The sequence below is a fragment of the Lytechinus variegatus genome, chromosome 1 (assembly GCF_018143015.1).
Source record: "Lytechinus variegatus isolate NC3 chromosome 1, Lvar_3.0, whole genome shotgun sequence".
In the NCBI taxonomy this organism is placed as follows: domain Eukaryota; kingdom Metazoa; phylum Echinodermata; class Echinoidea; order Temnopleuroida; family Toxopneustidae; genus Lytechinus; species Lytechinus variegatus.
The window spans coordinates 77,061,517-77,074,456 of NC_054740.1; the positions used below are offsets into that span (position 1 = coordinate 77,061,517).

Sequence of the window (12,940 nt, forward strand, 5' to 3'; positions counted from 1 at the left end):
CTAAATGCTTTCTTTAACAGGTTCCTTTTCTGGTCAGTATGTTTAAGCTGCGTTTTGCGCTCGTGTTAATTTTTTAGTTAGATGCACATCTTTTTAATGACAGCAGAAATCTGCTCGGATTTTTAAAAACTTATTTTCAATTTTTATTGAAATACCCTAAAGTTTTAGCTTGTGATTCACGTTCGCAACACCTCGCAATTATGCCATTTTAAGAATAATTGACCCCAAAAAACGTTTTACAACTTCAACTTTGAATTTGTTTTACGCTCATTACACTCTCTCCCGAAATATAAAGCCTAAATATACGTCTTGCCATAATAAGAAATCACTTCAAAAAAGGTTTTTCTCTACTTAATCACTATCAAACACACAATGACTTCAAGCAGATGATAATCTTAAAGGAGAATGAAACCACTGGAACAAGATAGCTTGTGTGAAAACAGAAAAATCAAAGAAACAGAACAACAAAAGTTTGAGAAAAATCGGAAAATAAATGAGAAAGTTATGAGCATTTAAATATTGCAATCACTAATGCTATGGAGATCCTCCCATTGGCAATGCGACAAGGATGTGTGATAATGTGTGATGTCACTGATGAACAACTCTCCCCATTACTTTAGTATATATTTCACTTGAATTGCCTCTTTTATCACATCTATCCATAGATCATGTGTTCTTTCTACATGAGGGCATGTAATACATATTTTTTTTAAATACATCATGGATAAAGAAGTTTGTATCATCATAAGAAAAAGCAAAAAGAGACATTTTGAGGGTATTTAATAGTCCACCAAAGGGAAAGTTGTTCATCAGTGACATCACACATCCTTGTCGCATTGCCAATAGGAGGATCTCCATAGCATTAGTGATTGCAATATTTAAATGCTCATAACTTTCTCATTATTTGTCCGATTTTTCTCAAACTTTCTTAATTCTTATTCTTTGATTTTTCTGTTTCTACACAAGTCTATATGTTCCAAAGGTTTCATTTTCCTTTAAGGGGAAAATTTCACCAAAGTGTCCATTTTGACGTATGAGTTTACTTTTTTGGCTTTACCCCCCAAAAGAAAATTCGTTCGGCCGCCCTTGCCTTCCCATCCTCATAACAATTGAACGGCAACAGTGTCCCCCGCCCCCCCTCCCCCTTGCCTCTGCCTCTGCTTTCCCGGTTTTCATTTTTCGGATTAACGAACCTTATTTTGTTTTCGGATTAACGAACCTTATTTCGTTTTCGGATTAACGAACGTTATTTCGTTTTCGGATTAACGAACCTTATTTCGTTTTCAGATTAACGAACCTTCGGAACAACGAACCTTATTTCGTTTTCGGATTATCGAACCTTCGGAACAACGAACCTTATTTCGTTTTCGGATTATCGAACCTTCGGAACAACGAACCTTATTTCGTTTTCGGATTATCGAACCTTCGGAATAACGAACCGTCGGAATAACGCCACAAATGTTCGGATTAACGAACCCTTTTTCGTTTTCGGATTAACGAACATCGAGGTATAGGCAATTTACGTGTTTCGGAATTACGAACCTTCGGAATAAAGAACCTTCGGAATTACGAAGCTTCGGAATTACGAAGTGTAACCGTTTAATAACATCTTCAGATTCTGATTATTTCGGATTTTTTTATATTCAAATGCAGCAAATGTAACTTTATGTTTATGTTTATGTTTATTTAATTTCCAGGAACACATAACATAATAACATAACAAATTCTCATATGAAACTTAACAATATACAATATACACAATAACATAAACAACAACCAATGCCTGGGGATTACCTAAAAGAAATAATAATTTCTGTATAAAGGCTCTCCTCATTGGTTGTTGTCATAAAATTCATACAAACACAATGGTCAGCATGTACACGAAAAGAATGTAATAAAAAGAAAGGAAAATATAAAAGGACAAGCCTAAGGCATTCGCCTGAAGACCATTAGATTATAACTGAAATCTTCAATATGCATTAATAATTGGGGGCATATCAAACAAAATATTACGTAAAGCATTTAAAAATGGCCAAACAGAAACATCAAGACATAAATCACAAGTAGAACGGGGGAGTGTATCCATAAAACGAGGGAACATATACAAGCATGTGAACTTCAAACAATTGGTTCTAGCAAATTCATGAGTAAAAGTAAGAAAATGAGTCCTTCTAAAACTAGGCTTTGGTAAAATGGTACAAGGAATATCATTAAGGCAATGCAAACTCTTTACAACAAAACAAACAGAAAGATAAATCATTCTATTATATAAAGGCGGCAGGTCCAAAATAACTAAACGTTCATGATATGATAGAGAATTTGCCCTTTCGAAAGAAAAACAAAAACGAGTAAAGCGTCTTTGTACTGCCTCAAGTGATTGAATATGGTTCTTTTGGTAGGGCAACCAGACAGGGATGCCGTATTCTAAAATTGGGCGGCAAAGTGAACAAAATAATTTCTTTAAAATTAACGGATTTCTAGACATAACAACTCTACGTATAAATCCGCATAATCTTGAACATTTAGTGACAACACTTCTTACATGATGAGTCCAACTAAGATCATAAGAAATGATAAAACCTAAATACTGATAAGTGTTGACTTTTTCAAGAAGTTGAGAATCTATATTATAAGTGACATTAATTATTTTTCTAGATCGGGTTATGTGCATTACTTTACATTTAGAAATGTTAAGGGACATGTAATTATTTTGACACCATAGAATGATATTGGACAGATCAGATTGTAAAATGGCAACATCATTTGAATTAATAATTGAACGATATATTACAGTGTCATCGGCATACTGCCGAATAGGTGAATCAACAAAATCAGGCAAGTCAGCAACGTATAAATTAAAAAGGATTGGGCCAATCACTGACCCTTGAGGAACCCCCGAACTGACTGGTACCCAGTCAGATCTAGCGCCCTCAAACAACACACTTTGTTTACGGTTTAAAAGAAAAGATTTAATCCCAAAAAGTACTCCACCACAAATACCGTAATTATGCAATTTGGTCAGCAGTAAATAATGATCAACTTTGTCAAAAGCTTTCGCCCAATCCAAGAAAATAACATCAATTCTGGGTGGATTAGGACGATCTAAAAGTTTTGCCCAATCAAAAAACATACTGGCAGCCTGGGTATTACAAGAACGTTTGGGTAAGAACCCGTGCTGTGAGTCAGGTATGATACCATATTTTACAGAGTGTTTGATTAGTCTATTTACAATTATATGCTCTAACATTTTACAAGGTACAGAGCATAAAGAAATCGGGCGATAATTTGATATTACATCACGTTTGCCAGATTTATATAACGGAACAACAAAAGCCTGATTCCAACATTGGGGAACTTTCCCTGATTTAATGCTAATATTAAATATACGTGTAAGAATTGATACAATTGAAACATCACCAAATTTTAAAAAGTTAGGCAATATCCCATCAGGCCCTGGTGGCTTGCTACTCTTTAGACGAATAATTTCTTGCATTACTTCCTTACTAGTAACTTCAATTTTCGATAATGAATCAATGTGCGAGTGACACTGGCAATCTTTAAGATCAAGATTGAGTAAGTTATTATCTGAGCGAGTAAAATTACCCTGAAAATGACAATTGAATGCACGAGCAATATCTGTAGGAGATTCTAATAAAACATCATTATGCATAAATGTTGTCATAGTATGATTTTTGCGTTTAGTATTTACAAACGACCAAAATCTTTTTGGATGTGCAGCAGAATTCATAGCCAATGTTTGGAGATAGTCATTATAAGCAGTTTTTGTAAGTTGTTTCATCTCCTTTCGCAATTGCTTAAACTTATTCCATAGGTCTTCATTTTCTTTGTTATTTATTGCTTTTCTATAAGCACGTTTCTTCTTTCTTGATAATTTGACAATATCAGAAGTAATCCATGGTGCGCGTCGTTTTCCTTTGGATTGCGTGATGGGAACGACATCTTTTACAACTGCATTTAGAACAAGTGTAAAATTATCCCAAGTTTCCTCAATATTATCCTCATTGATGAAAAGATCCCACGGAACACATTCCAGTGTGCGTTGAAAATCTTCACGACTTGCTTTATGGAAAGCGTGAAAATTACGCGGAAGCGATTTAAATTGATTTTGAACATTAATTACAAAATGGACTGCATCATGATCGCTGGCACCAATACCTAGACCTCTAGTGACGTCTGTAATGAGGTCATCATCGTTACAGAAAACTAAATCGAGGATGGAGTCTCGCTGATTGCTACCTCGACGCGTAGGAAATGAAACAAGCTGAGAAAGGCCAAGCGATGCGGTAAGTTCGAGAACATCCGAGGTGCCCTGGTTCAACGCAGCAGGAGGACCCTCATTTACGCCACCTACGGTCAGCTGAAGGTTAAAATCGCCAGATGAGATGACGGCTTGATAATGGTTAAGTTTGGCGAGATGCGTTGGAAAGAATAATCGAGAGCATCTCTAAATTTCGAAACTGGAGAAGACGGCGGGCGGTACACAGTACCAAACAATATTTTTTGCATATTTTTCCCCGGTATAATTTGAGTCCACAATATCTCACAGTATTTCGTATGATTGTTTTCAGCCGGAATTTCATATTGTGGAAGACGGGAGGCCAGAAGATCATCCCGGTAAGCAAAAAGAACCCCACCGCCATGGCGATTTCTGTCTTTTCGGAGAATTTGATAATTATGAAGGATTTCCCCATCATGTATTGAGTTATCTAACCACGTTCCTGTAACACAGAAAATATCAATGTTATCATTGACGGCTAGACATTGTATATCTAAAAGTTTGTTTCCAAGACTGCGTGCATTGAGTAGAACACATTTCAAATTTTCTCGGACAGAATAATGTTGAGATATATTGCTTGAGTTTTCATTATCTGGTCCAGGATTAGGGTGTACATCACCAGAGCATATACGAATTTGAAAAGTTGCACAAGAGTTTGCGTAATACAAACATCGCTTACCAATTACTTTTCTCGAACATGAATTCTCATGAAAGTCTCTCCTTGTACCATATGCAAATTCAAAATTGCTGTGTAACAAAAAGGTGCTGAACGATCCATTTAAATGCAAATCAGTGTTTCTTGAGTCTGTTGGGAAGGACAGTAAATGGATGAATAGTAGTATAAAAAGAATTCCATACAGCATACACTTTCTCATTGTCATGTTAATTGAATTCCAGCATCTGCAGTGAAACCCATTTGCATATGACCATGATATCCAACCTGTGTTGTGTCCATGGAATATCACAGAACATAGCCACAGGCATTGCAGAGTTAAAAGTTACATAAAAGTATATGCCCAAAACTCACCAAACGCGACCAAAATGAAGATAAATGCTTGTCCAGTCAAATCAGTGGATCAGACCAAATAACCTGTTGGCCAACTTGAGCAAGAAAACTCAACAGAAGTAACAAAAACAGAGAGAAAATAGGAGAGCAATGATTTCACCTCCATGCTGCCACAAAAAAAAAGTCATTTTCCTTTTCATGTTTTTTGCCTCACATCATCATCATATAAAAAATAAATTAAAAAAAAACTGTCTTCGGCACTTGCGGGTAGTCATCTTTTTATTTCGCTGCTGGGTACATTTTCCCCTCCGTACGGATATATATTTTACTTTTGCATAGCCCTAACCGTATGTTTGGACGTTATATCACATCTCGAGTTGGTCTAGGTCATCCGGGTGTGATAACTGGCAACTATGATCTAAATGTAGGTAGAATGATTGATTACCAAGAAAAATTTATTAAACGAAATGACTAATGGTCAAACTTAGATAAACGGGTGTCATCGAGAACGTCGTCTTGAGATGTTGTGAAATGTAACTTGGCGGTAAAATCAATCGAAGTCAATGAATGACATGGAATCAAGTGAATCTGTCAACAAAAAACGAAATATCTCTGGACCGCAGATGTTTGACCGAATAAAGAGATGTTAACTAAATAGCAATTGCCTTGCATTTGGGTCTGAAAATTTACTTAGACTTTAAGCCATTATTCGACTTATAAAACGAAGTCCAATTGCTTATAATATTGCTACTAATTTTAATGTATCATTATCCATTGAAGGTCTTAAAGTTTATTCTCTCCTCTCGCCAGCTGCTTATAAAAGTTCTTTTTTGTCTCGCCTTATTCATATCCATATTAATTTCTATTATACTTCGTCTTCTTGAAAAGTGCAAGAAAACAAAAGTGAATTAAATCGACATGACTGGTAGCTGCGCAGTAAGACCAAAGTTTATTTCTTGTTGGTTCCGGCGTCTGTAAGGTTATAACAACACACCGGTAGAAATACCCAATACGTTTCCTGTAACTTTATTCGTCCACCACTGCTACCAACCCACGTCCACAGATATAACCGTGTCTCTGACATACGTCACTTCCGGGCAACAAGGCTTCCATTAAGTTATTACTTACTTTATAAGTGTTTTCAATTCACAACTTGACACATTACTGTTTTTCTCTGTGGTTTAAAGCAGACACATCACCATGAAGCTGGTTTGGGTATTGGTTTGGATATTAATGGATTATCTCACACGAACATCTGTAGTTGGTAAGTGTAGCAATTTTAACATAGTCGAATTCATAATGCACAGTTAAGAAGAACATTATAAAAAAGAGAAAGTAATGGGATCATCACTATCCCGTTTCTCATATTCTTATATCCATACTGTCGTTTATCACCATTATTGCATCGCTATACTTTTAACTTAACATGAATATAATCAAATACTGTTTCTGGTCATTATTATTCTAGTCATCATTATTTTTGTTACTTTGTTAATATTGATATTATTATTTTTATTATTATATTATTATTTGTTGTTATTACTATCATCACCATCATCGTCATTATCATCATAACATTTTATTTTAATCACTATCATGATAGTAGTAGTAGTAGTAATAGTAGTAGTAGTAATAGTAGTAGTAGTAGTAGTAGTAGTAGTAGTAGTAGTAGTAGTAGTAGTAGTAGTGCAATTTATTTTGTAATCGAGATATTGATAAGCCCCACCGTTAGTTGTTTATGTTATTTGCATAGTAAGACGTGACGTAGATGGCAATCTTTATACATACTTTTATTTTTCTGTTAAAAGAAAAACAATGCAGACGAGGGAGTGAAGTGATCGAGCTTGTCATGGAGGCGCTTTTGTATTTTTCTTAAGTGAAATTGAAGGATTTCGATCACACTTTTGAGAATTATGTGAAGTTTTTAAAAGAAAATGTAAGTCTTCAAAATTTCTGTGGGGACAGTCAGAACCCACTCACCCTCGCTGCTTATGGCTAAGTAAATAATAAAATATTAAAACTTAAAATACTTAGTTCTGGTTTTGCCACAATCATGTTTCAAAAATTTGGGGGTTAAATTGATTTTTCTGCTTCATAGAATAATATATGATTTATTTCTTCAAAAGTCATCCCTTATTTTCCTCCAAATGATTTCTTGTTTTATAGGTCAGACGACCATGATTTCAAGAGATGAGTTGACTTTTCCGGTTTGCACCAGCTCTACCTGTGACTCAACTGGTTGTGGTAACCCATTTGGTGTACCTGTATCATCATGTAGCTGCGATTATGGCTGTGAATTCTTCGGGGACTGTTGTATAGATTACACCTCCTATTGCAAGCAGGGAACTCCAGGCGGATCGATGGCTTCTGAAGAAAACAAACCAAGTATTTTTCAAGATACATCGAGATTGTATGATAGATCTCAGATAACCTGTGTGAGCCTGCCTAAAGAGAAGAATCATTATTTGATGGTGTCATACTGTCCTGTTGATATCACAGGAAACGGTCTCGATAAGACGAAGTGCGAATCTGACTATCACGAGAAGTCAAATTTCGATTTTTACAACCTTCCAGTTTCTGACGGACTTTTCACTTACAAAAATGTCTATTGTGCGTTATGTAACGGGTTGAATCTGAATGAGATCACTGTTTGGGAGCTGGGACTGCTTTGCCCCGAGAGCCTAACAGCCATGGTATCATCTGGAAATGCTTCTCTATCGGACTTGTTGGCAAGTGGTGAATGCACGTCATCCATTAAACCTCCAAAGGATTCGCCTCCATCTGTTGTAAGGAAATGTTTGACATCAGAGGTCATAAGTGATTGTCCAACAGGCTCCGATCAAAGTGTCAGTGCATTGTGCCAATCTTACCAGGACTTTGTCAGAGGTGAGAACGGCACAACATTTAAAAACCCCTACTGCAAATTGTGCGACACATGTCCCGATATTACTTCTGCTGAATGTCAAGGAAAGGTTGGAGATATCTGTTTGGCAGAAACTGCAACAACTTCCGCACCTCCCGAAGCCGTACAGCCAACAAAACCCACCCCAAGGAGAGGAAACCCGAGGCCGGTAACTCCAACATTGAGTGGGGATCGAGGAATCCTCAATCCCGATAGTGGAAATGCTCTTCAGCCCTTATCTATTGTCATGGACTTTTCCAGGAACAGTCGAGTTCAGGTTGTCCACTCAGCAGACGTCATCAAGGAAGTAGAAATTTCCTGCCAGAGTTGGGAGGTTTTTGATCCTTTCGTTCAACAATGCTTGACATTATCTTGCCCAAGTGGATATGAACTACGAGACAACGAATGTCACAGGCTAACTCCTCCCCTAAATCTTACTTGTGGTTCATATGACTCTGATCTTATGATGACAGTTTCAGCTAAAGTTGGGCTCAGAAATCCTCTGGATATTATGAACTGTAACTCAAATGAGCTGGATAGGAATATCACCCTTTACATTGAACACATGTTAAATCTTCCTTCAGGAAAACTGACAACTCTTGATGGATCGAAAAATGGTGGTAATGACGATTTTAATTTGATGTCCGAGGATAAATGCCTGTCTCTTTTCAATAATTCTTTTAGAATGGATTATGAGATTGAAGAAACGTCTCTAACATTCGCTCAGCTCGAAGAACTTACAGATAAAACACTCCTTCAACACGCTCCATATAATGATGCTTCAGAGTATCACGTTTGGTCTTTAACTGTTTCCCAGCAATGCATTTCTATTTCAGGTTTGAGCGAATGTCCAGGTGGACTCAAGCTTCTTACAAATCCAAACGTATCGCATGTGCAAAACTATACTATTGTACAAGATGAAAACACTGGTATGATCTATCATTCATATGAAACTGTTTTCACAGCTTCCTATCAAAGTAGTTCTCCGGTTTCTTCAATTAATTATAACAAGTCTTTAAACATCCAAGTATGTGATCAGATGAAACTGCGAACATGTTCTCGAATTACCCAACCAGCCAGTATGTTTTCGCCGTTAGACGATTTGAGCCTCAACAACACTTTGACAGGACAAATACTAGGCTTCGATGACTACGTACTTACTTCCAACGGCAGCGTCCAGTACTGTGCTCCAGAAAACTTTGGACGAAACGCCACTCTCAACCAAACGACTGAAGTCCGCATATTCGATTACGACGAAGCACAGGTGATTCTCAGCTTTGTAGGAGTAAGCATATCTCTCTTTTCCCTCATGATTACATTTGCTACTTATTGCATCTTTCCTCACATGCGACGATGTGTAAGCAACAAACTCATCATGGTATTGTGCGTGGTCCTTTTCCTGGCACAGCTTCTGCAGATGATAAGTGGACTTTGGACATCTGTTCCTGAACTCTGTACGTCTCTATCAGCTGTTTCACATTTCTTGTGGATAAGTGTTTTTGCCATAACCACTTGTCTGGCTTTCGAACTAAATCGGACCCTTGCATCGCGTGATAGCTTTACTGTATCAACAAACAGTACGAGGGCTATCGTGTCCTACTTGCTCTTTACCGTACTAACTGCATCCATCATTGTCGGTTGTTGCTTGGCTATCCACTTTACAGTTGGAGAGGATCTTAATTTCTCCTATGGAAATGATAACGTCTGTTGGATTGTCAACCATGCGGCCAATCTCATTGCATTTGGATGTCCTCTGGGTGCATTTCTTATCATCAATACAATTCTGTTTCTTCATACTGTAGCTGGGATCAGGAACGCATCCAAAGTAAGAAGGAGTATGGTTGTCGAAAGCGAGAGCATCAAGGCTTCTGCTAAAGATCTCCGTGTGTATCTAAAGGTGAGTCCTACATTTTCATATCTTGTGAATGCAACCTTTGGAACACTTACACTTGGGCGAGGTTATCTAAACTAACTTGCCTTTGTTATCTCCGTACCCATATAAATCATCATATTATGTAATATCAATCGATCAAAATACAGACTTGTACGAAATAGGCTTAATTCGACTGCATTATCCTAAATCGTTTAGCTTTCAAAATGTTCACTTTAACAACACATTTTTATGCAAGTATGCTGGAAAAGCTATTACGATGTCCTCTAGCACACCTTGGCATTGGTGAGGGATCAGGACATGCCGTGGACACTAGAAAATACGGTGGGTGATATTTAAAGAGGGATTTTATTTTGTACTAAATCACAATCATGGTAATTATGCATACCATATCTCTTTCAAAATCGTTTATTCTTCTTGTGATTTCAATGGGAAACTTGAAGAACGTTAACAATTAATTCATTTTATTTTTCTTTTTATAAAAGATCTCAACACTCTTTGGGATTCACCTGGTCCTTTGGATTCATTGCCGGCTTTGCAAACATCAGTGCTCTCTGGTATATCTTCATCATCTTGAATTCACTCCAAGGTTTCTACATCTTTCTTGCTTTCATCGCTAACCGTCGTGTCTATTCTATGTGGGCTACGTGTTTGTGTCATTGTAATACCTCAGGGTCACTCCATAGGTACTCTCGTGGAAGCTCATCGATACCGTTCAGTCAGAGGATGTCACGAATGACATCGGTATCATCGCTTCCGAGAACATCCGAATATAATTCGAACAAAGACAGCAGGAGATATTCCGGTGAGAAAGGTGCAAGTAACCAGCGCTTCTCGACTGCAAATCAAAAATTGAAAAACGATCGGATGTCTTCGGGTGGAGATCAATCGGAGACGAAGAGTGATCGGGGATCTCCGTCTGGTATTCGGAGGTATTCGCATGGGGAATGGAAGTACGCTGGGGAGCGAAAACAATCAGGAGATCGAAAATACCAGACAGCTAGTGACTGGAGAAATGTTAGCGCTGGTAAAAGCCTAAAGCAATAATATATCTGCATGCATTTTCTGAAAAGAAGCAGCCTTGTAAGGACGTTGGAGTTGTTGCCCTACTTATCTTAAACAAGGAAAACGATGAGATCTATGCATGGACGTCATTATAGTACCCTATCATAGTTTGGATTAATCACAGTACTATTAACAAGCAAAGTGGCAGTTTTCCATCTTGATATTTTGAATGAAACGTAACTTAAAGCCATTTGTTTAGCTGGCTGCCTGCCATACCATCAGATGAAACTGACAAAGGTCTTCATACATGGATTTACTATTCAACAAACAGAGTGGTGCGTCAAAGGAAAATTCTGACTGTGTGCTCAAAGGCTGGGAGTTCTGTAGTGACAATGAGTTTCGTAGAATTGTGGAAAACGCAAGCTTTACTTGTAATAATCAAATTTTCTACTCTTTGGTAGACCCTCCCTTCAGAATTGTACTTACATTCACATTCATGAGGTTCGGATGTCTGCATGAAATGCAAAATGTGTGTTTATATAACTTACAGAGTATGATGATTTGTGTCTTAATGCCAGCTTCAAAGAAGAAGATAGCGCCCCCCCCAAAAAAAAAAAAAAAAAAAAAAAAAAAAAAACTTTCACGACCAAGAAAAAATAATGAGGAAATGAAAGACAGAAAGGTGAAATATGATATTATTTTCTGAACATTATGTCAAAATCTTTTACAAAATTGGATATTTGTGATAAAGGTATCAAAATTTTGGCTGGCTCGCTCGCAATTTTCAACAAACTGTCCGATACGCTACATCTTGCCCTGTCTATTCATTTCTTGGCTCATTAATCCACTGATTTCCAACGTTAATTAATGGAGCTATAGGGAGCTATAGATCCATGGTTAAACATAAATTGTGTTACAAATAATGAAAATGCATTGTCAATGAAACCGATAGCGTGTCATGAGAGGATACTTTCTTTGTATGTAATTGACTCAATGACCTCATGTGGCATTATTTTTATTAGGTAACACTTTCATTCTCGTTAGTATTCAAAGTCTAAATGACGGGTCTCATAAATGACCTAATGCCATCGATTAATAGTGAACTATTGTAGTGAACAGTGTAAGTAAGATCAGACCAATTTCCGCCTTTGATATACGTCAATGAAATCACTTTCCTGTTAAAATGCAATATGCTGATACCATTGTGTATATGAAAGGGTTTTACAGTTCTTGATTCACATGGATGTTCCATATTGTCTGCTTTACCATGTTTACTGTGAGTTACTTCAAATCAACCGTTCAGCATCTAAAAGGTTGAAAGTTAATGATGTGAAAATATCCACAAATATGTGATAATCCTACATGAGAATTAATAATAATAAGGCATTTAGGAACTGTGCACGGGAGTATTACATCACTAGAAATCAATCATTTTCACCTAAATATTAATTGGAAAGTAATATATGTCACTAGAAATATGACTGCATATTCAGTTCGCTTTCGTATGTAAGCCAATGAGCAAAAATGAATATGATGGAATGAAATCACCTACACGCTCCTTGTATACATGTCATAGATAGGCCAAATTACATGACCAAGTACCCTTAAACGTTGACACACACCCACTCACGAACACACTCACACACCAGATTATACAGCGTGCAAAGCAGATGGTTTGGGTAATTTTGTTGCCCATCCCTCCCCCTCCCATATAAAAATGTGTGAATGGTATTTTTCTGTTTCAAATTTTAAATAATTTTTTCGCCGACAACAGCATAGGAAATCATTCAAAGTCACGGTTAGAAAGTGTAAACATCCTCGTGAACCCCTTTTCTCCAT

At 37.1% G+C, this 12,940-nt stretch overlaps 1 pseudogene; it reads left to right on the top strand.

The window, feature by feature from the left end:
* Positions 1 to 6,290: 6,290 nt before the first annotated feature.
* LOC121423666 lies at positions 6,291 to 11,731 on the top strand (annotated as a pseudogene).
* Positions 11,732 to 12,940: the final 1,209 nt, after the last annotated feature.